At 40.5% G+C, this 21,380-nt stretch overlaps 1 pseudogene; it reads right to left on the reverse strand.

Moving 5' to 3' along the window:
- LOC129076224 (protein SET-like) overlaps positions 1-12,623 on the reverse strand; it is a 39,523-nt pseudogene extending 26,900 nt beyond the window's left edge.
- Between the last annotated feature and the right edge of the window lie 8,757 nt (positions 12,624-21,380).

Below are 21,380 nucleotides of genomic sequence, written 5' to 3' on the forward strand. Positions count from 1 at the left end.
TCCCCTCCTCTTGAGTGTGGATGAGACATGTGAATATGATGGGATGCTACTCAAATAGTTAGGTTATATAGCAAAGATGAAGGGATTTTGTATATGTAATTCAGGTCCCAAATCAATCTCTTTTTAGTAAATCAGATGGGAAATTATCTTGGGTAGGCCTGACTTAGTCAGATGAGCTCTTTAAAGAGATCTAGGAGTCAAATACAGAAGAAGTCAGAGACATTCTCCTGCCATCTTTGAAGAAGAAAACAACCGTATTGTGAACTGTCTAAGGAGAATAGTGGTTTCTAGGAGCTCAGGTTATGGGAAGAATTCAGTTTTCTGAGTGATCTTGGAAAAGAACTCTGAGATCTAGATGAGAACGTATCTTGGGGACACCTTGATTGCATTCCGGTGAGACTCTAAGCAGGGAACTCTGCTATGCTGTGTTTAAACTTATGCCCTATAGAAACTGTAATAATGAATGTGTTGTTTTCAGCCACTAAGCTTGTGGTAATTTGTTACGCCACAATAGAAAATGAATGCACCTTCTATTGAGGCAGGAGATAAAATAGGAATGAAGAAGTCCTGAGACACAGCAGCTCCCATCAGTCAGCATCCTGATTTCTGAGAATCACTTTATGACACTTGGCAAGGAGCCATGCTTGTGCACCAGAGTTTCAGTTGACCACTGTTTCACCTTTGCCTCATTATCATAAATTAACATTGTGGTTTCCTCCTCCATGTGGGCAATCAAGGAGAATTATGGGACCCAATAAAGCCTGCACCCTTTTGGCAGAATGGGGCCATGCTCTGCTCAGATGTGGTCTGCACATCTATCTTGGGATGTGTACTTTTCTTAATAAATCTCACTTGGCTTTGCTTCTTATTTCACTTAACTCTGTTTGTGCAATCTGTTCAATTCTTTGTTCCCTGACCACTAAGAGACTGAACCCTGTCTCCATCTTCAACAATTTGGTGAGCCACCCAGGAGGCTTTTCAGTGGAAGCGCCTGAGTGGTAAGACAATTCCTTGCCACTTTGGTGGTTGGAGGAGACTTTTGTTCTCTCTGTCTCCGTTCTGTTTCATTTTATGATGCCTTGGGACTTCCCAGCTCCTTGAATAGAGTTTGCTGCTTTTGTGCAGATGTGACTCGGGAAGTTAAGAGCAAATAGGGCACCTGCCACTTCAAAGACTCCTGTGTGAGGGTTACCTGGTTGTGGGTTGGGGAAGAGAAACCAGGTCCCTTGCCTGGCACAAGACAATATCCACTCAATGAAGCACACTGTAAAACATAACATCGCCCTTTCCTGCGGCTCTCCCTTTGGTGTTACTGTAGGAAACTGTAGGAAAGGGTTACTGGGTGCCCCTCCCTTTTTCACTATGTCCTCTTGTACTATTAGCCTCATTCTCAAAACAACCATGTTCCTCCTAAAACTTGCCTCACCCAGTGAATTTCAGCCTCTGTGTTTGCACTTCTCTGGCTGTCTCTTTTGCAACCAAAACGTTTGCTGCATTTGTTGTAGTGCTGAACATAGGTCAAGGTTGGTGGGCACTTTAAGATCCTTTTGGGGGCCGTCCCAATCTGGTTAAGGTTTGTAAAAAACTAGAACGCTCTTGCTCCCTCTGTGCTCACAAAGAGCAGAGGAAACTAGTTCAAGTTAAACAATTTTCTGTGTGGTACTTTACAGAGAAGGGCATACCTGTCCTCTTTAAACATCTCTTATATTTTAGTCCTGCAGATCTTTAGGACAGGAAAGACCCTGGCCCACATAATTGGAGAATTTTTTTTTCTCATACTCAGGAGCAGTCTATATGGATTAAGCAGTTCTTCTTTGGTCTCTAGTCTTTTTGGGAAATGTTTAAAATGACTAGTCCAGTCCCCTCTCTACAACTCTTTGCCGGAGTCCAAATTACCCAGACTCTTCATGAGGCAGGCCATGTCCAGTTTAACCAAAGCTTCTGAGTTAAATACCAGAAAAGAGGGTACAATTAGTTGCCATGGGGCAACTCCAGTTTTTTTTTTCCTGGTCAGCACACTCAAGCTCTCTTAGTTTCACCAGAGACATCTGGTAGCTTAGAGCAGTGGGATAACAGGGGATGCTTTGTAAACATTTAGAGAACTCCTTGGGCAAACAAATGGAGACACCTCTAGGAAACCAGGGTGTTCCACTCTCTTTTTCTTTTCCCCAGATGTGCCACAGACAAAATGTGTAACACAGCCCCTCAGGATCCCCATTGTGATGCATTCTTTGAAAATAGGATAAATCTGACTCTGAAAATCTCAAGAAAAAAGAGGCTAATTTTCTTTTGCAAAATGGCTTGGCCTCAGGATAAACTAGGAGATGGGGAAGTTTGGCCTGAAAATGGGAGCAAAAATTGCAACACCATACTCCAGTTAGACCAGTTTTGCAGGATAGGCAAATGGTCAGAGGTTCCCTAAGTTCAAGCCTTCATGTCACTGTATTGCAGTCCAGCCCTTTGTTCTGGGCCAAGGAAGGCAGTCCCTCTAAGGGTCAACAATAACATCCTAAATGATCCTCTTCTAAGTTCCCCACCTGCCTCTCAGGGGGAACAAAGTAGGCCCCTAAGTCCTGAGGCTTCTGCTCCCACCTTAGAGGAATCAACCTCTTTCCCACCTTACTTTCCAATATATCCAACATTACCAGCTGAAAGGAAACCTAGTATAGCAGGACATACTCAGAGTGCAGCATCATATCTCCCCACTGGTCCTTCCCTCCTGCCCTGAGGAAAGTAGCAGGTACAGAAGGCCTTTTTCAGGTACATGTATCCTTTTCAGTAACTGACCTGCAGCAATGCAGAGATAGACTATGAAACTTCTCCAAGAATCCCTCACACTTCAGTAGTAACTTCCAAACCTTAATCCTTGCCTTTGATATGTCCTGGGGAGACCATTATATAATTCTAACCACCAGTTGCTCTCCAGAAGAAAAGCAATGAGTTTGGTAAGAGGCTCACAAACGTGCAGACCAATTACATGCTCAAAACCTCAATGTTGTAAAACCTGTAGCTCAGGCAGCCCCAACTCAGAGCCCTGAATGGGACTATAATACAGTGGGAAGAAACATAAATAAAAACAGCATGATACAGTGTATATTGGCTGGAATGAGAAATTGTATTAAAAAGCCAGCAAATTATGGTAAAATCAGAGAAGTAACACAGGGAAAGGAGGAGAACCCTGCTCTCTTTTGCAACTGACTGGTGAAGGTATTCTAGAAATAAATTAATCTAGGCTAATCCTCTCCAGAGGGCCAAGGATTAATAGGACCATACTTTATCAGCCAGTCAGCCCCTGATATTTGTAGAAATCTTCAGAAATTACAAATGGACCCACAAACTCTTATGGCCCAGCTGATAGGTACTTCCTTTTTAGTCCTCAACAATTGTGATTTTGAGGAAAACAAAAAGGCAGAGCTAACATTAGAAAAAGAGGGAGGAAAAGCAGCCCAAACTAATAGCACTAGCTGTTAGCAGTGCCATTAGGAATGTTCAAGTGCCTCAGGGCAAACTGGGAAAGCCACAGAAATGCCAAGGGCAAAAAGATCTAACATGCTTTAAGTGCAAATACCCTGGACACTGGGCAAGGGATTCCACTAGGCCACGCCCAGGGCCATGTTTCAAGTGCAGAGGAACAAACCCTGATTCCTGACACTGAATGGCAGACTGTCCCCATTCCTGGAGTGGAAAGGGGTCATCACCTAAGGCCATGGCAGTGCTTGAGAACTGAGGGTGCCTGGGGAACAGATTGGCCACAGCCTACTTACACCAGCATCTCTATCTCTACCGAGGAACCCCAAGTAACCCTTGATGTGGCAGAAAAGAAAATTAATTTTCTTGTTGATACTGGAGCTACTTACTCTGTCTTCAATTCTTACACAGGACCTCTCTCCTCTAGTTCAATTAATATTATGGGGTTTGAAGGAAAATCTCGAACTTGTTTCTATAGACCCCTGTCACCTGTCAGTTTGAAAGTCCAATTTTTAAACATTCTTTCCTAATTATTCCACAATGTCCTATCCTGTTGCTAGGATGAGACCTCTTGGCCAGATTACAGGCTATTTTGAAATTTCAGTAAATCCCAGTTAAGATATTTAAAATTATGGTAACCAATAAAAGAAAATTAAAAAATGACATCCCAAAACAAATTTTACAGAAAGTAGGTCCTCTAGTTTGGGACTTGGGAGTTCCTGGGAAAGCCAACACTGCCCAACCGGTTCAAATTTGCTTAAAGCCTGGGATGCCCTATCCCCATAAAAAACAGCATTCTATCAAATGGGAGGCCCTAAAGAGTCTGAAGCCCATAATAGAGATATTTGTAAAACACAGGCTGCTAGTACCCTATTAATCCCCCTGCAATACTCGAATCATCCTCATTCTTAAACCAACAGTAGAGTACACATTAGTCTAGGACTTAAGACTAGCTAACAAGGCTATAGTCCCCCTATATCTTTTTGTAGCCAACCCTCATACCATACTTACCCAAGTACCAGGCTATACTCAGTGGTATACAGTTTTAGACTTAAAATATGCCTTCTTTGCACCTCTGTCTACCTAATTCCCAATACCTCTTTTGAGTGGACAGACCCCAAAACAATGACCCATCAGGAATATATCTGTACGGTACTACCACAAGTGTTTAGAGATAGCTCTTGTTTGTTTGCACAAGCATTAGAAAAAGATCTAAAAGGAATTACAAGAGAGAGTCATTTTACATTATATAGATGATATTCTAGTCTGCAGCCCCTTGAAGGAAGCCTCAAATCGCAACACTATCCAAACTCTGAACCTCCTTGGTGACTGGGGATATCCAGTCTCTAAGAAAAAGGCCCAGATTACAAGACAGATAGTAAACTCTTTAAGATATATCCTAACCCCAGGATCACTGTCACAAGAAAAAATAAAAACAATCACTGAGCTAACACCACCCACTACCAAAACAATTCTCTTCCTTAGGAATGGCTGGATATTGTAGAATTTGGTCCCAAGATTTGGACTAATTGCAAAACCTTTATATGAAGCTACTAAGGGACCAGACATAAAACCCATTATGTGGGGGAAGGAACATGATCAGGTTTTTAATAAAATCAAGCAGCACTAGTTGAGCCCCTGGTCCTAGGCATCCCTGACTTAAACAAGCTTTTCTCTTTAAACAGAGCAAAGAAGCAAGGAATAGCCTTAGGGGTCTTAGTCCAACACTTAGGAAATGAACCTTGACTGGTTGCTTATTTCTCTAAAAAGCTAGACAATGTAGCAAATGGGTGGCCTCTCTGTCAAGAGCAGTTGCAGCCACAGCCATGTTAACTGAGGAAGCTGCTAAATTAACTCATAGGCAGAAGTTAGAGGTTTTAACTCCACATCAGGTGCAAGGAGTATTATAAACAAAAGGGCATCTCTGGTAAACAGGAAATAGAATGACCAGATATCAGACCCTTCTCTTGGACAATCCTGAAGTAATTGTAAAAATCTGTAATACCTTAAACCCAGCCTCCTTAATGCCTACAGAATCATCTCCAGATTTGACTCATTCCTACTCAGAGATTATTAATCTTGTTACCGAACAAAAGGACCCGTGGCGGGGTCGGGTGCCCAGATAACTATTACCGAAACAATGACACTCTCCTTCCCCGGGACCCCTTGGTTGTGGGTCCTTTGCCCGCCGCCCTTGGAATTATGGCTCTGAATGGCAGTTTGGTGAAAAGGAAAGGAACTATTTATTCAAAAGTTATACAGGTTTGATTAATGGCTAAATGTCACCCTTAAACCTCAAAATCCATTCGAAACAACCACCAGCACACACACCGTCCTGCCTTCCCCTCTTTGCCCAGTTAGGCCAGTCAGGCCAGTCAGGGTACCGTCCTTCAGAAGAAAAAAAGAACAGAAGTCTGGGGCTCGGCTAGGCAGGCCTCTTGCGGGTCTCAGCACCATCCACTGCATCGCCGCGATCTCCAGCTCTTAATCCATAACCATGTGGCACCTTCTCCTGGCCCACTAGCAAGAGTCCTTTCTTCCCTCTTTCTTCCCGCGTGGTCTTCACACTGTTCCCCAGAGTCTTTGTCCCTTTGTCTCTCCTGCAGGCCCCTGTCTCTCTCTACGTCCCCCAGTTACATTCTGTATAAAGTCTTTGAAACCTTTCTGATTAGCTTTGGTGATATGCAAAATAACCCTCTTTGCAAATAAGGAAGGAAGCTATCCTGTTATTGACATGCAAACTGACTTCTCAATGGTCTTGCTCAAGGCTTCCATCCCCCCTGGCGGCCCGCCCTGGGGTGGGGAGAATATATTTTTCTTGGACACCCCAATCTCTGGACCCTGTTACAAAATGATCTTTGGTGGGGGGCCCTGGCTGTGCCCGGTTAAAATATTACCTATTCTGGTAGAACTGACTTTATAGACCAACCCTTAGAAAAGCCTGATGAAGAGTGGTTCTCTGATGGAAAGAGCCTTGTACAGAATGGGTAGCAAAAGGCAGGATATGTAGTAGTTAGTTTATATAACACCATTGAGGCATGACCCTTTCCAACATCGACGTCAGCCTTAAAGGCTGAAATTATGGCCTTACTCAAGCTCTTATTCTAGGACAAGGAAAAAGGATTATCTATACAGATTCCAAATATGCCTTCCTTGTTCTGCATGCTCATGCTGCCATACAGAGAGAAAGGGGAATCTTTACTGCTAGGAATTTCTCCATTAAACATGGACCAGAAATCCTAAATCTATCAGAAGCACTTAAGCTCCCTGAGCAAGTGGCAGCCCTGCATTGCAAAGGTTACTAGAAGGGTATGTTTCCTATCTCCCAGGGAAATAGAAAGGCAGATCAAGAGGCAAAAGCAGCACTAGGGACGGCCAAAAAACTGGCCTTATTCTCCTCTGTGGATGGCTCAGATATCAAGCCCAACTGTACATCCAGGGCAGCATCTTGGGTTTCAGAGCAAGGGGTCGTCCATGAAGGATCTTGGATATACATTGGCCAAATACTATTCTTTTCCTAGACCTCCCAATGGAAATTCTTAAAGGCTTTTCATGACTCCTTCCACATAGGAAAGAATGTTGCAACAATGTTAATAAATTATTCATAGGCAAAGGAATAGCAACTACCATAAGGGATATCTGCTAGGCTTGTACCTTTAGTGCCTACAACAACCCAGGCCGAAGGCCATCTATTTCCCCACTTTTAGAACCTATTCAGTGAAGAGGGACCTATCCAGGAGAAGAAATGCCTCTCTGTAGAGGATATAAATACTTATTATCCTGGTAGATGCTTTTACTGGATGGATTGAGGTTTTACCAACAAAGATGGAGAAGGCCACAGAAGTAGCAAAAGCTCTCCTTAAGGAAATAGCACCCTGATATGGTCTCCCATGCGTCTTACAAAGTGGTAATGAACCATCTTTTACATCTAAGATCACTCAATCAATCTCTGAGGCTCTAGGCATAAAATATCACTTTCACCCTGTTTGGAGGTCTCAGTCCTTTGGGAAGGTAGAGTAGGCAAATCAAACCTTGAAAAAAGTATTGGTAAAACTCTGTCAGGAAACTTCTGAAGATGGGTTAAATTACTACCTATAGCACTCATGAGAATCAAGGGATACCCTAAGGCCAATACTAGACTCAGTCCATTTAAAATGGCGCTATATATATGGTAGGCCTTTCTTAACTCTATGTCTGATATTTGATACAGAGACCCACCAAGCACTTAAGTATATAATAAACTTAGGACAGGTACAAAAAGCAGTATAGGAGGAAATAAAGTCTTACCCTCTTCCAAAGGATAATTTCAGGCCACTGTATCTCCCAGGGATTGGGTAATTCTCAAAACTTAGAAAGAGAGATCTCCTACAAATCAACTGAGCTCTAAATGGAAGGGACCCTACCAGATTGTCTTTAGTACCTTCATGGCTGTGAAGTTGCTAGGGGTAAATAGTTGGGTCCATATTTCTAGAATAAACCAGCCCCTGCTATCTCAGATCCTCCCCCAGACCAGCAGAAGAATCTGGACTCCACTTATGCCTGTGAACCCTTAGAATAACTCAAACTTTTGTTCAAGAAGAAGAAACCTTAAAAGTAAGTAATATGAAACCTCTTTACTCATTTATATTGTTAACAATCTGCACTTTTGCTACTCTGTGGGTCAATACTGTCTTTTACAAGTTTCCCAGGATTTTCTCTGGGGCAATACTTTTAAAAATTGCTGGGTTTGCTATCACCAACCATAATACAGTGGGCGAGGAATACTTTGGGCCAAACAACCTATATCAACATTACACGGAATTTTTCTGAGTACTGTAACACAAGTTGTACACCCAAGTTTGGGCATTTAACAATGCACACCTAGGTTTTTGGTGTAATTCTACCTCAGTAACCTTTTGTAGTATACAAATTCCTGCTGGAACCTAGCTATAGTTTCAGGGAACATTACCACTATCCCAAATAACACCAAAAACTGTACTTGCTTTCCAATTTCTTCCTCTGAGTGTGGAAATACATAGGAAGAATATAACAACAACTATTTCCACTGTTGATGAGGAAGCAGGCAAATTGCTCCAGAAGTTTCTTGATTCACTAGAACACATGGTAATAAATAATAAACTTGCTCTAGATTACTTATTAACCTAGGAGGGTGGGGTTTGTGCTGTAAATAGAACAAAATATTACAGCCAGCAACATGGCTAAAAGGATTATGTCCTGGGAACACTGAAACTATCTGTGATACCATTAAGGGATACATTCCCTCAGTAATTTAGTTTCTACCTCTGTTAGGACCTATTATAATCATCATCTTAATTCTAATCTTTAGCATGTACATCTTTAAACTGTTAGCTACTTTCTAGACTTGAACAGTTCAACATCTAGATGATGATGCTCCAGGGTTTTCAATCAATCCATAAGGAATATGATGCTAATACTTTCTAACACACAATGTCCATGCCTGTCTCAGGGATTTCTCTTAAACCTCTAGACAAAATAAGGTGAGCATTTCATGGTTTTCAACAGCCAGGGTCTACTGTTCCTTTCCAGCAGGAAGTAACTATAGAAGAATGGGCATCCTCCCATGGCAAGCCAAAAAAGAAATATTTGAGAACCATGTCTCTCAGGGGGAAGTTGAGGCAGGAAGTAGAATAAGAAGAGGACGTCCTGAGACACTTCAGCTTTCGTCAGTCAACATCCTGATTTCCGAAAATTGCATTGTGACACCTGGCAAGGAGCCACTCTTGCACATCCGAGCTTCAGGTGACCTCTGTTTCACCTTTTCCTCATTATAATAAATCAACATTGTGGTTTCCTCTCCCATGTGGGAAATCAAGGAGAATTATGGGACCCAATAAAGCCTGCAAACTTTTGGTGGAAGGGGGACATTCTCTGGTCAGAGGTGGCCCACACACCTATCTTGGGAAGTGTACTTTTCTTAATAAATATCACTTGCTTCACTTATTATTTCATTTGGCTCTGTTTGTGTAGTCTGTTCAGTTCTTTGTTCATGACCACCAAGAGCCTGGATCCTATCTCCATCTGTAACACTATGACTTTTTACTTTGCCAATTACATATTTTTATTTCTAAAAGCTCATCATTTAAAATATTAAATTCATGTATATATTTCAAATAAGCAATATCTTCCATGTGGTTAAAAAATCAAAGCAATATACAAAATTTTATTGAGAAATTTTGCAAAAAACTCAATTGTATTCTTCTTATGTTTAACACCTTTATATTGTTTTACAGAATGTAAATACATTCTCAAAGTTCTCTGTAGATACTATTTGGAGTTTTATTTAAAGTTACATTTAGTTCCCTAGATGAAACTGCCTTTTGATCCAGCAATCCCACTGCTGGGATTATACTTTAAGAATCCTGAAACACCAATTCAAAAGAACCTGTGTACCCCAAAGTTCATAGCAGCATTATTTACAATAGTCAAGTGCTGGAAACAGCCTAAGTGCCCATCAGTAAATGAGTGGATCAAAAAACTATGGTACATTTACATAGTGGTATACTATGCAGCAGAAAGAAAGAAGGAAGGAGCTCCCTTCACAACAGCATGGATGGAACTGGAGAGCATTATGCTAAGTGAAATTAGCCAGGGGGTGAAAGACAAATACATATGATTTCACCTATAAGTGGAACCTAATCAACAAAACAAACAAGCAAAATAAAACAAGAGACTTGGAAATAAAGCACAAACTGACAGTGACCAGAGGGGAGGGGGAGGAGGATAACAGGGGAAAGAAAGGGAAGGGGCAAGCAAAGGAAAACAAAGAGAGGACTTATGGGCACAGACAACATGTGGGTTTGACTTTGGGAATGGAGTGGAGGATGGGGTAGGGGTAAGCAATGGGGAAAAAAGCAGGACAACTGTAACCAAACAAGAATAAATTTAAAAACAAGAAAAAAATATAGTCCTGGCTGGTGTGGCTCAGTGGATTGAGTGCCAGCCTGCGAGTTAAAGGGTCGCCAGTTCGATTCCCAGTCAGGGCATGTGCCTGGTTTGTGGGCCAGGTCCCCAGTAGGGGTGTACGAGAGGCTACCACAAATTGCTGTTTCTCTCCCTCTTTCTCTGTCTCACTTCCCCTCTGTCTATAAGGAAATATATTTTTAAAAAAATAAAAAAGAAGAGTACCTTTAGTTCCCTAAATTAACTCTGCTTGTTCCATTTATCTTTTGATTTCTTTTTTTCTTTGTGTACACATTTAGTTTTATTTTAACAAAGCAACTTATACACTTTTAACGTTTAAAACTGAGCATCATCTTTCCTTTCCCATGAAACAAAAGAAAATTTAAAAATAAACAGAACAAAATTACAATAGAGAGATGTCAATTCCGAATAAGATCCTACAGGTTTTGCTCATTCTCCCACTGAGTGGCAGGGCTCAAGTCATCATCAGGAGATAATTTTATTTTAAAAGTGTCATTATAAATTTCAAGGATGTCCGTTAAACATCGCAATTAAACATGCCAAAGGAGAAGCCATGTTGTCAAAATTCCCACTTAACCCACCCAACATCTCAAACCCATCCTTTGCTGACCTTCTATAACTCCCTTTTTTTAGTGTTTTTTTTTAAACAAGAGAAAGTAGACAGATACGTGTTGGTAAATGCTAACTGTCCATATTCACATAGACACAGTGTAATCTCTGAGGCCAATACACAGAGAAAGGAGGGAAAAAAATCTAGAATTCTACAAACTACTACACAGGGGCCTAGCACTCTCCAGCTTCCAGCAGAACTAAGGAAGTGGAAGGTTTTTCTTTTTTCCCACAAAGCATGGTGGTGGTGATTCCATAAAGTTTTTGTCAAGATAGGAAGGGCTAAAAATGAATTTGGAACAGAAAGGGGCAGAGATTCTTTTCCCACTGTATTCTGCTCAAGGTACATTCCCCCCAAATAAGGTGAGAACTATAGTGTAAAGGAGAGAAAAGAGACCTCAAAAACAGGGAGACTGAGCACAAGAGGAAAAAAGAAAAGGCTGCAACTTGCTCCCAGGGACTGGAGAAAATTAAAAAAGAAGATTGGAATCCATCAGTGTTCCATTCGTCATCTTCTCCTTCATCTTCCTCCCCCTCATCATCATCTTCATCTTCTTCACATTTATCTTCATCCCCTTCTTCAATATCTTCTAACCCTTCATCATCATCTTCTCCTTCTTCTTCTTCTTCTTCTCCTTCTCTTCTTCTTCTTCTTCTTCTTCTTCTTCTTCTTCTTCTTCTTCTTCTTCTTCTTCTTCTTCTTCTTCTTCTTCTTCTTCTTCTTCTTCTTCTTCTTCTTCTTCTTCTTCTTCTTCTTCTTCTTCTTCTTCTTCTTCTTCTTCTTCTTCTTCTTCTTCTTCTTCTTCTTCTTCTTCTTCTTCTTCTCCTCCTCCTCCTCCTCCTCCTCCTCCTCCTCCTCCTCCTTCTCCTTCTCCTTCCCTTTCTTTGTCATCCATATCAGGGACCAAGTTGTACTGTAATGGATTTGGCCAGATATCATCTTTGATGACTTCTCCTAACTCATCTGCACCTGCATCAGAATGGTCAGTAAACCAGGTAAAAAAAGCTCTCTGGTTCGTCACGCTGCCTTTTCCTGCTGGCTTTATTCTGCATTTGACTTGAACGTTTCATCAAATCCTTTCCAGATTTCCATTTGATTTCAGTGGATTTGATGATGGATCACCACTCTCATTCAGATGAAATTCTTTGGAGAGAACTTTAATTTTGAAGTAAGGATTTTCATCAAATAAAAATCTATTCTGTAACCTGATTTAATATCTTCAAATTCTGTCACTTCAACTCTTGTCAAATAATACAGTGCCTCTTCATCCTCTTCCCCAAGCAGTGCAGCCACTTGTGGATGGTTGACAAATGTTGTTACCCCCAAATTTGGGATTTTGGCGATCAATTCTGACCTCTTCTGAAAAAAATGGTTGATGGAGTTTGTTATATTTTTGTTCTACTTTCAAAATATCCTCACTGGCTTTTTCATTAAGTCTGTCTATTTCATTTTGTACTTCATCAATATGTTCAATCACTTCTTGCTGTTCTTTTTCTTCCTTTGTCAAGTCCTGAGAGGTTGGCTTCTTCTCTGGCTTGGGGGCAGAAGGAGGTCTCGGTTTCTTCGTGAGGGATGGGAGCAAAGACAGGCATTTGGGAGCCATGCTGTAAGATGAGCTGGAGAATCTTACCTCAGAAAAGCGGCGGGGCTGGAAGCAACCCTGAGAAATCTCAGTTTCTATTTAGAGTGTCAGCATTTCCACATATGGTTAATGATCTTCTGTTTCCTGTTCATCTTTTAAAATGAGACAATAGAGAGTATGAATGGGAGCTGGGTGTATGCGCACACCTTATCAATGGGCAGATTTTGCTTAAGGATGATGAGAGGGGAGCTGATTATGAATCTTTTGTGGATTCACAGGGTTGGAGGATATTGGTCCAAATACCAGACTGCAGAAGACTTAATTCTGAGGCACTAACACCCAACTAGCTGCTCTAATTCTCTCTAGATACTTTGTTCAATTTCTGTACAGAAGAAACCCTTTGTTTTCAGGCCAGCAAGTAAATATTTGGCTGCTAGTTAGTCTCCATGTAGGAGTGGGGGTCCACTCTTCTTTGTGCAGACCTTCACTTTTGAGGCCCTGTTTTCAGCCTCACTTCTCACTCCTACTCTGTGTCATATTTGTACTCTGAGGCCAGATCCTGATAAGGTTTGCAAGGTAGGTGGGCTGCCTCTTTAGCTGCAGCACTTCCACACGTAGTTTAAACTGATTGTTTGCTTCACTCTGCTTCATCAGTTAGCACTCCTCCAGATGCTTTCTGACTTTGGAAATTTATTTAAATTTCTCATCCATTGATGGCTCCCCTCCTGTTCTTTTTATTATGGTGGGTTTATGCATTTTAAAATTTCTGTACTATTATTTTAATGAGGTCTCTGGAGGAAGATGACTTAAATGTTTGTGCTCAGCCTACCATCTTGAGCTGAAAAAATTTACAAGGGGGATAATAGTAGTGACTATTACATAGGCTTTTTGAGGATTAAATGATTTATGCAAGTAAATTGCTTAGCACAGTGACTGACATGCATTTGATTATTTATAAATATTAGTTGTTACTATTATTGTCTTGATAAGCAACCTGTGAATATAGTTCTGGGCAGGGAACCTTTTCCTAATGCCATTTGAAACCATAACAGGCAGGTGACCACTGCAGTCACCATCGAGTCAGGCCTGGCGTAAGTCCGAGTTTCATTGCTTTTGGTTCCAAAAATGATGCTTCAGGACACAGCTTTAAGTTTAAGGGAAGCCATGGGGGTAGAAGGATGGGTGGAGAGAAGGGCTGCATGTCCCAGGGAGAAGCCCTGAAATATAAGCAGCGAAGCAGAACCAGAGCAACAAAATCTCAATTTTCCCTTGCAGTAAACTGGGAGACAGCTGTGCTGATTGATGAAGGGTGTTCCTCAGCTGCAAGAGCAGCAGCAAACTCAAGTAGATACCAGAACCAAAGCAAAGAAGCTGAAAACAAAGGGTTCAAATTTGCCATTGACCCTAGGAAGCCAGAGTGGATGGAAGCTGAAACTGGGAGGTAAAAAAATGGGAATTAGAATTGCTTTTTTCTTGGAAGGACTGGAAATCTTCCCACTAGCAACTCATTCCTTTCCCTGTTTGTCAGGATTCCTTGCTTCCTCCTGAGTGACTGATAGCACTACACCTGGCTGCACACATTAACTTTTGACAGAGGCCAAAAAAGCAGGTAGCTGTAGGCCTTGATCTTCAGTCCTTCCCTCCAGCAGAGCCAGCTCCCTGAGGATGGGGCTGATCTTATGTGCAGGAAGTAGGAGAAGGAAGCTTGCCTAGGTTTTGTAAAATCTTTGGTAGAGCTGCCAAAACATGATTCTGATTAGAGATGGCTCCCTTGCTAATCTGCTGTGCTGCTTGAAATCCCACAGATCCTTTGGGGTTGGTGTCTTTAGAGTTCCTAGTTAAAATGCAACATAATGGGAAGTTTGTTATTCTAGGCATGAGCTTATTACCAGTCTGAAGATATTAGTTCTTATTTTTTTCTTTAATCAAACAACACCTAGCAGGCTGTTTGATTAAAGAGGTGGGAGGGGAGGGGAAGAGGGGATACCTGTACCTGTCAGAGAGAGATGGAAAGGCAGATCAGAAACAGGGCTATGTACCCTGCAGGTAATCTCAACTTGGAAAGCATCCTTTTGGAATGCTTTCCAAGGTCCTTTATCTTCCATTATTTCACATTTTTGAGAGGCAAAAAGGGTGATATGATCTGGCAATTCCTTTTGCTTATTTGAGGATTTCATAGTATCCAGGTACTTGAAAAAAGAAGGAAAGACAACAGGTCCTGCAGAGTGGGTGAAATGTCTGGAAGAGAATTGAGGGCAAAGCCCTGGGAGGCCCTTTTTATTCAAACATCTTTAGGGAAGCAGGTAGAACTAACCCTGAAACCTGAACTTGGGGCTATGATTCTAGCTCCAATTCACTCTACTTTTCAGGGCAATCACTTGCTTTTTCTGCCTTAGTCTTTTTATCTATACAATGGGCATGGTAATTCCTGCCTTACCCATTTCCATAAGATGGTTGTGAGGATCAAATGAAGTGACAGCATGGAAGGGACCCAAATTATAAAGAGTTCTTTAAACTGAAGATGTTTTTATGTATTAGGCTTCACAAGCACATAGTAACTGGCCTCAATCTGAAGGCAGATTTTGAAAAAAATAACTTTTTGGATTAAGAAGTATTATGTAATTACAGAAAATAGAGATATCAATAAAAAAATTAAAATGACCCTTAATCCTACCCAGACATAGGTACCTTTGATGATTTGGATTTTGGAATATTTCCTTTCAGTCTTTTTCCTCCTTGAGGGCAAAAACTGTACCTGTTTGGCCCACTGCTGTATTTCTAGAATCTGTCGCTGTACTTAGCACATATTAGATCTTCAAGAAACATTTGTTGAATTAATGAGTACATCTACTTATTGTAATTAAAAACTATTCTATGTGCACAATTTTATAACCATTTTTCTTTAATTATAACCTAAGTATTTCCTATGATATTAAATATTCTTTAAGGACTCAATTTGTAATATTTGCATTGTATTTCATCATATCAATATATCAATCTTTTATTATTGGATAATTGTGTTGCTTCCAACCTTCTACTATAATAATTAAAACAGACAAATATCCTCATAGCAAACTCTATTTGCCCATACATGTTTATTTCCTTTGGATAAATTGTTAGTGGGATTCCTGGGTGACATGGTAAGCTCATTTTAAACACTTTTAATACATTTACCAGACTGCCCTCCATGAAAGTTGCACAGATTTACCAGCCAGCACTGTCTATTAAGGATTTTTAAAATATTTTTATTTATTTATTTTTAGAGAGAAGGGAAGGAAGGGAAAAAGAGAGGGAGAGAAACATCAATGTGTGGTTGCCTCTCGAGCACCCCCTTCTGGGGACCTGGCCTGCAACCCAGGCAGGTGCTCTGACTGGGAACCCAACCAGTGACCTTTAAGTTTGCAGGTTGGTGCTCAATTTACTCAGCCACACTTGCCAGGGCTATTATGTTTCTTTGATTTACATGTTTTTGATTTTGACTTTGTCACATCTATCTCTATTTTTCCTTTGTGACTTCTTCCACTGCATTTAGGCTTAGAAAGTCTTCAGGGAAAAATCTTTTAAAATGATAAAAGGGCAATTTTTATGCAATTCCTGCTTTTGCAATTAAATGTATTTGTGGAAGTTTTTATCATAAGACAGTCTACATATTAGGAAATGGACCAAGCTCATGCATACATATGGCTGTATTCATCCATTCCAACTTGATTTGTTTCATCAGAAGAAACTAATGAATATATAGGTAAAGGCACCAAAAGGTGAAGCATGGATGCTCCAAAAGCATAGTTGTAGGGCAAGCAGTGAAGAGGAAGAATTGCCTGTTAATTGTACCTATGTCTTTCTTGGATATTAATTTTCAAGAAAACTCAGTTCAGAAAAACCCTTTCCACAGGTGGAACAGCTCTGTAGTTCTGAGCCTATATGACCAGTAGGTGGAAGGGAGACCTAAGGAAAGCCTAGGATTATTTCTAGATTAAGGAGATGCTGGAGAGTAACAAGCACTTCAAAGTAGTTTGCTCTCGATTCTGACCTTTCATAATTGAAAGGATTGAGTGATTTTGGGGCTGACTGGTGAATTTTGGAAAGTATAAAGCTCAAGCTGGTCCTCAGCAGGGAGGTGCAATAGTGTCTCTGGCAAATGTTGACCTCTGACTCAGTTAGGGGCAAAGGAGGTAAGAGAGGTTCAAAAAGATTTCAGTCATTGATCGCCTATATCCCCACAACATTTAGCAGAGTACTGAACATATAATAGATGTTTAGTAAATATTTGAAAAAAATGAATGAATGAACCAGTATTTGCTTTCTTAGTCTACATGCATCCAGAGAGTTTCTTGTCTACTCCCTGGCACTTTCTATTTCTTGACTTTCTCCTTTACCACCCAAACTTCCATATCCTGTTTCCCATTCTCTCAGCGAGCCTTTTTCAAGGTCCTGAAACTGGACCTTGTAACATTGGGTAGTGGTTAAGAGTATGATTGCTAGGGCCATGTAGAGTTGAGGTAGCACCCTCAATTTACCACTGAATGATGTGTGACATTGGGTAATTTAGTTATTATTTCTAAACATTGGTTTATCTTTAAAATTAGGTTAACAATAGTATTTACCTCTTTGGGCTGTTATGGATATTAAATGAGCTAATGCATGTAAAGGATTTAACATAGTATCTGGTGCATAGTGTATGTTGTGGTTGCTATAACAAAACATCACAGATTGGGTAACACATAAACAACAAAAATTCATTTTTAATAATTGTGGAAACTAGAAGTCCAAGATCAGAGTGTCAGCATATTTGGATTATGGTGAAAGCCTGCTTTCTGGTTCATAGATGGCTCTCCCTGGTTGTGTCTTAACGTGGTGTAATGGGTCAGGAACCTCTGTGGGATCTTCTTTTATAAAATCACAAATTTCTTCCCTGGTTAGTGTGGCTAAGTGGGTTGGGTATCATCCCTCAAACTGGAAGGTCACTGGTTCAATTCCTGGTTGGGGCACATGTCTGGTTGTGGATCAGGTCCTTGGTTGGGGGTATGTAAGAGGCAACCAATTGATGTTTTTCTCACACATCAATGTTACCCTGTCTTTCTCCCTCCCTCTCCCCCTCACTAAAGACAAATAAAATTTTTTAAGAAAGATCACATATTTCTTTTATTGTATTTTTTCCATTACCATTTAGTCCACTTCAAACCTCCTCCCACCAGCAGTTGCCACACTGTCATTCATATCCATGAGTCCTTTTTACTTTTTGCTCAACTCCTCCACCCTCTAACCTCCCTGACCCCAGCTGTCATCCTGCTCTCCATCTATGAATCTCTCTCCATTTTCCTTGTTAGTTCAGTTTGCTCATAAAATTCCACATGTGAGTGACATCATATGGCATTTATCTTTCTCTGTCTAGCTTATTTCACTTAGTATAACGTTCTCCAAGTCTATGCATGCTGTTGCAAAAGGGTGAAATTTTCTTCTTTTTTATGGCCAAGTAGTACTTGATTGCATAAATGTCCCATAGTTGCTTTATCGACTCATCTATTGATGGGTACTTAGGCTACTTCCATATCTTGGCGATTGTAAATGATGCTGCAATGAACATAGGAGTGCTTATGTTCTTTTGAATTAGTGTTTTGGGTTGCTTTGGATATATTCCCTGAAGTGGAATAGCTGGGTCAAAAGGCACATCCATTTTTAATGTCTTGAGGTATCTCCATACTCCTTTCCACAGTGGCTGCACCAGTCTGCATTCCCAGAAACAGTGCAAAAGTGTTCCCATTTCTCTACATCCTTGCCAGCACTTGTTGTTTGTTGATTTATAGATGATAGCCATTCTGACAGGTGAAAGATGATATCTCATTATGGTTTTAATTTAAGATCACAAATTTCACTCACAAGGGCTCCACTCTCATGATCTAAGCACTTCCCATAGACCCCACCTCCTAATACTATCACAATGGCATTAGAATTTCAATATAAAAACTTTGAGGGGACACAAACATTCAGATCACAATACTGTTGTAAGAATTTACCACAAATTTGGCCGCTCAAAACAACACAGTTCTGGAGGCTGGAAGTTTAAAACCAGTTACATTGGGCTAAAATCGAGGTGGTAGCAGGGCCTCACTCCCTCTGGAGCTCTAAAGGAAATTTTATTCCTTGCCTCTCCCAGCTTCTAGTGGTGGCCAGCATTTTGTAGTTTGTGGCTGCATTACTCCACTCTATGTCTGTGTGGTCACATTGCCTTCTCCTGTGTGTGTTTAATCTTCCTCTGTATTTCTCTTATAAGAATACACAGTATTGTATATAGAATTTATGTGGATAATCCAGAATAATCTCATGTAGTATAAGGCCTCAAATTTCATGTAATGCCTTTACATCTTTGAGTCTCATAGGACCTCAAAGTTGTAACTGTGCTTTCCTGTGCTCTTGCCAGTGGGAAAGGTTCTGCACCCCAGTAGTTACCCTATGAACCAGATCAACTGTACACCACCTGGCCCAGTCCTCAACTTAAGAGGTTTTACCTCCATGACAGCCTGTGAAATTATTCAAACAAGCCAATTACATCCATCCTTGGGAACCTAGGGGAATTCCACCCTTCTATTACTATAAAGTCTGCCTCCAACAATCCCTTCTGGTTTACTCTGTTCCCAAGTGTAATCCTTGTGTGGTCATATGGTGTCCTCCTCCCATGAGCTGTAACTATATGTGACTAATAAAATGTTGGCCATCCTCATAAAACTAGATTGGTACCTACTCCCACACCAGTGGGGTCAAGAGGAGGGAAAAATATCTCCCTGTCTCAAGATACTTAATTTAATCACATCTGCAGAGACCCCCCACACCTCCCCTCATACTTTTCGCCATATAAGGTAGCATTCACAGGTTTCAGGGATTAGGAGGTAGCTATATTTTGGGGGGGAATTTTTAGCATACCACAGTAGACTTTATTATTACTAAAGAGAGTACAAGTTCACACACTAACTGTAAAGGGCTAATTATTTAATTCAGCATATATCTGAGTTCCTGCTGACTTTTCTGTTAAGGAATACAAAGGAATTAACAAAAAAATTTAAGGAAAGCAAAACATAAAGAATTTAAGATTATTTTTTAAAAACACTTAATGGTAGCAATATTCTTTTCTAATTAACAAATCTTTATTCCAGTTCTCTCCTCATACCTGATTTTCAGGACTGTGGCAGAGCCTGCTGGTTGTACCTTCATAGCCATTCTCCTTTTCTTCAATAGTAATAACATTTTTAGCTGGGTATATGGTTTCCCAGCAAAAATAGTCTTATTTTTAGCTCTCCTTCCAGCTACAAGTCACCATGGGGTGTGAACCAGTAGTACTTAATATTCAGGCCAGTGGGATATAATCTTAAGTGATATGTGTCAGTTTCTAGGAACCTTCTTTAAGAAAGCTGTCCATGTGTTTTGCCTCTCCTTTGGATCTTCATCATTCTACTATCTAGAATGCATTTGTGATGGTTGGAGTTACAGATCACCACCTTGGACTAAGAGGACAAGGGCAATACTGTAGGAATGGCAGAATATTGAGTTGGAAGTAGCCTTGATCCCTGAACCTGATACATTAGAGGAATAATCTCTATTGTAATGATGAATAACATCATGGCTATTGTTTTCTGCCAGTAGAAGTTGAGCTGAATCTGAACTGATGCAGATTTTTTCATCCTTCTCTTTCTCTTCCTCTTCCTCCTCCTACTTCTTTTTGGTTTTTACTGTTGTTCACCAAAAGGCTCACTTGTTAAGAGAATTCAAGTACTTTGACCTCTGCTCATTATCCGGTATGACTTGAACATCCATGTAGACAACTTATTCAACCAGCTTCTTAGTTCTTTGGTACTTCATGCCAATAACTATGTTCTCCATGCCACTTCAGCCACTCATGACTCTTAAATCTCCGAAATAAGTAACTCAAACATCTAATTGTATAACCATAGCTTCCCCCTCTTCTTGATTACTTATTTAACTATTCTCACTATGACCATTTTCTTTTACTAAATCAGCACCTTTGCTATATTGATCCCTAAATTTTCTCTGAGCCAATCAACACTCTCTTATTTATTTTTTTAAATTTATAAATCCTGTTCATTCTACTATAGTTGTCTCAATTTTTACCCCTTTACCCCTCTCCACCCATCCCACCCCCATCCCCTGCTCCCACAGTCAATTCTCACTTTGTTGTCCATGTCCGTGGGTCATTCATACGTGTTCTTTGTCTAGTCCCTTCTCCTTCTTTCCAATATTGTCCTCTTTCCCCATCCCCTATGGTCACTTTCAGTCTTCTCCATGTTTCCATGCCTGTGGTTTATTTTCTTCATTAGTTTATTTTGTTGAATAGAGTCCACCTATAGGTGAGATCATATGGTATTTGTCTTTCATCAACTGGCTTACTTCACTTAGCTTAATATTCTCCACTTCCCTCCATGTTGTCACAAAAGGTAGGATTTCCATCTCTCTCTCTCTCTCTCTTTCTTTCTTTCTTTCTTTTTCTTGTTGTTGTGCCCTCACATGGTGGAGAACAGAGGGAAGAGCAAACTCTCATTTCTCTTTTTATTTTACTTTTTCCTTCCATTACAATTGTCTGAATTTTCCTCCATTAGTGTCATCTGCCCCTACCTCCCACTCCCACAGTCAATCTCCACCCTATTGTCCATGGGTCATTTATACTTTTTCTTCCTGTGTTTTTTTAAATATATATTTTATTGATTATGCTATTACACTTGTCCCATTTTCTTATCCTCTTTATTCCCTTCAATTCCATACCACCCCTCC

This window comes from Pteronotus mesoamericanus, unplaced genomic scaffold (assembly GCF_021234165.1).
Source record: "Pteronotus mesoamericanus isolate MK-2021 breed Mesoamerican mustached bat unplaced genomic scaffold, CSHL_Meso_final contig_58, whole genome shotgun sequence".
NCBI lineage: Eukaryota > Metazoa > Chordata > Mammalia > Chiroptera > Mormoopidae > Pteronotus > Pteronotus mesoamericanus.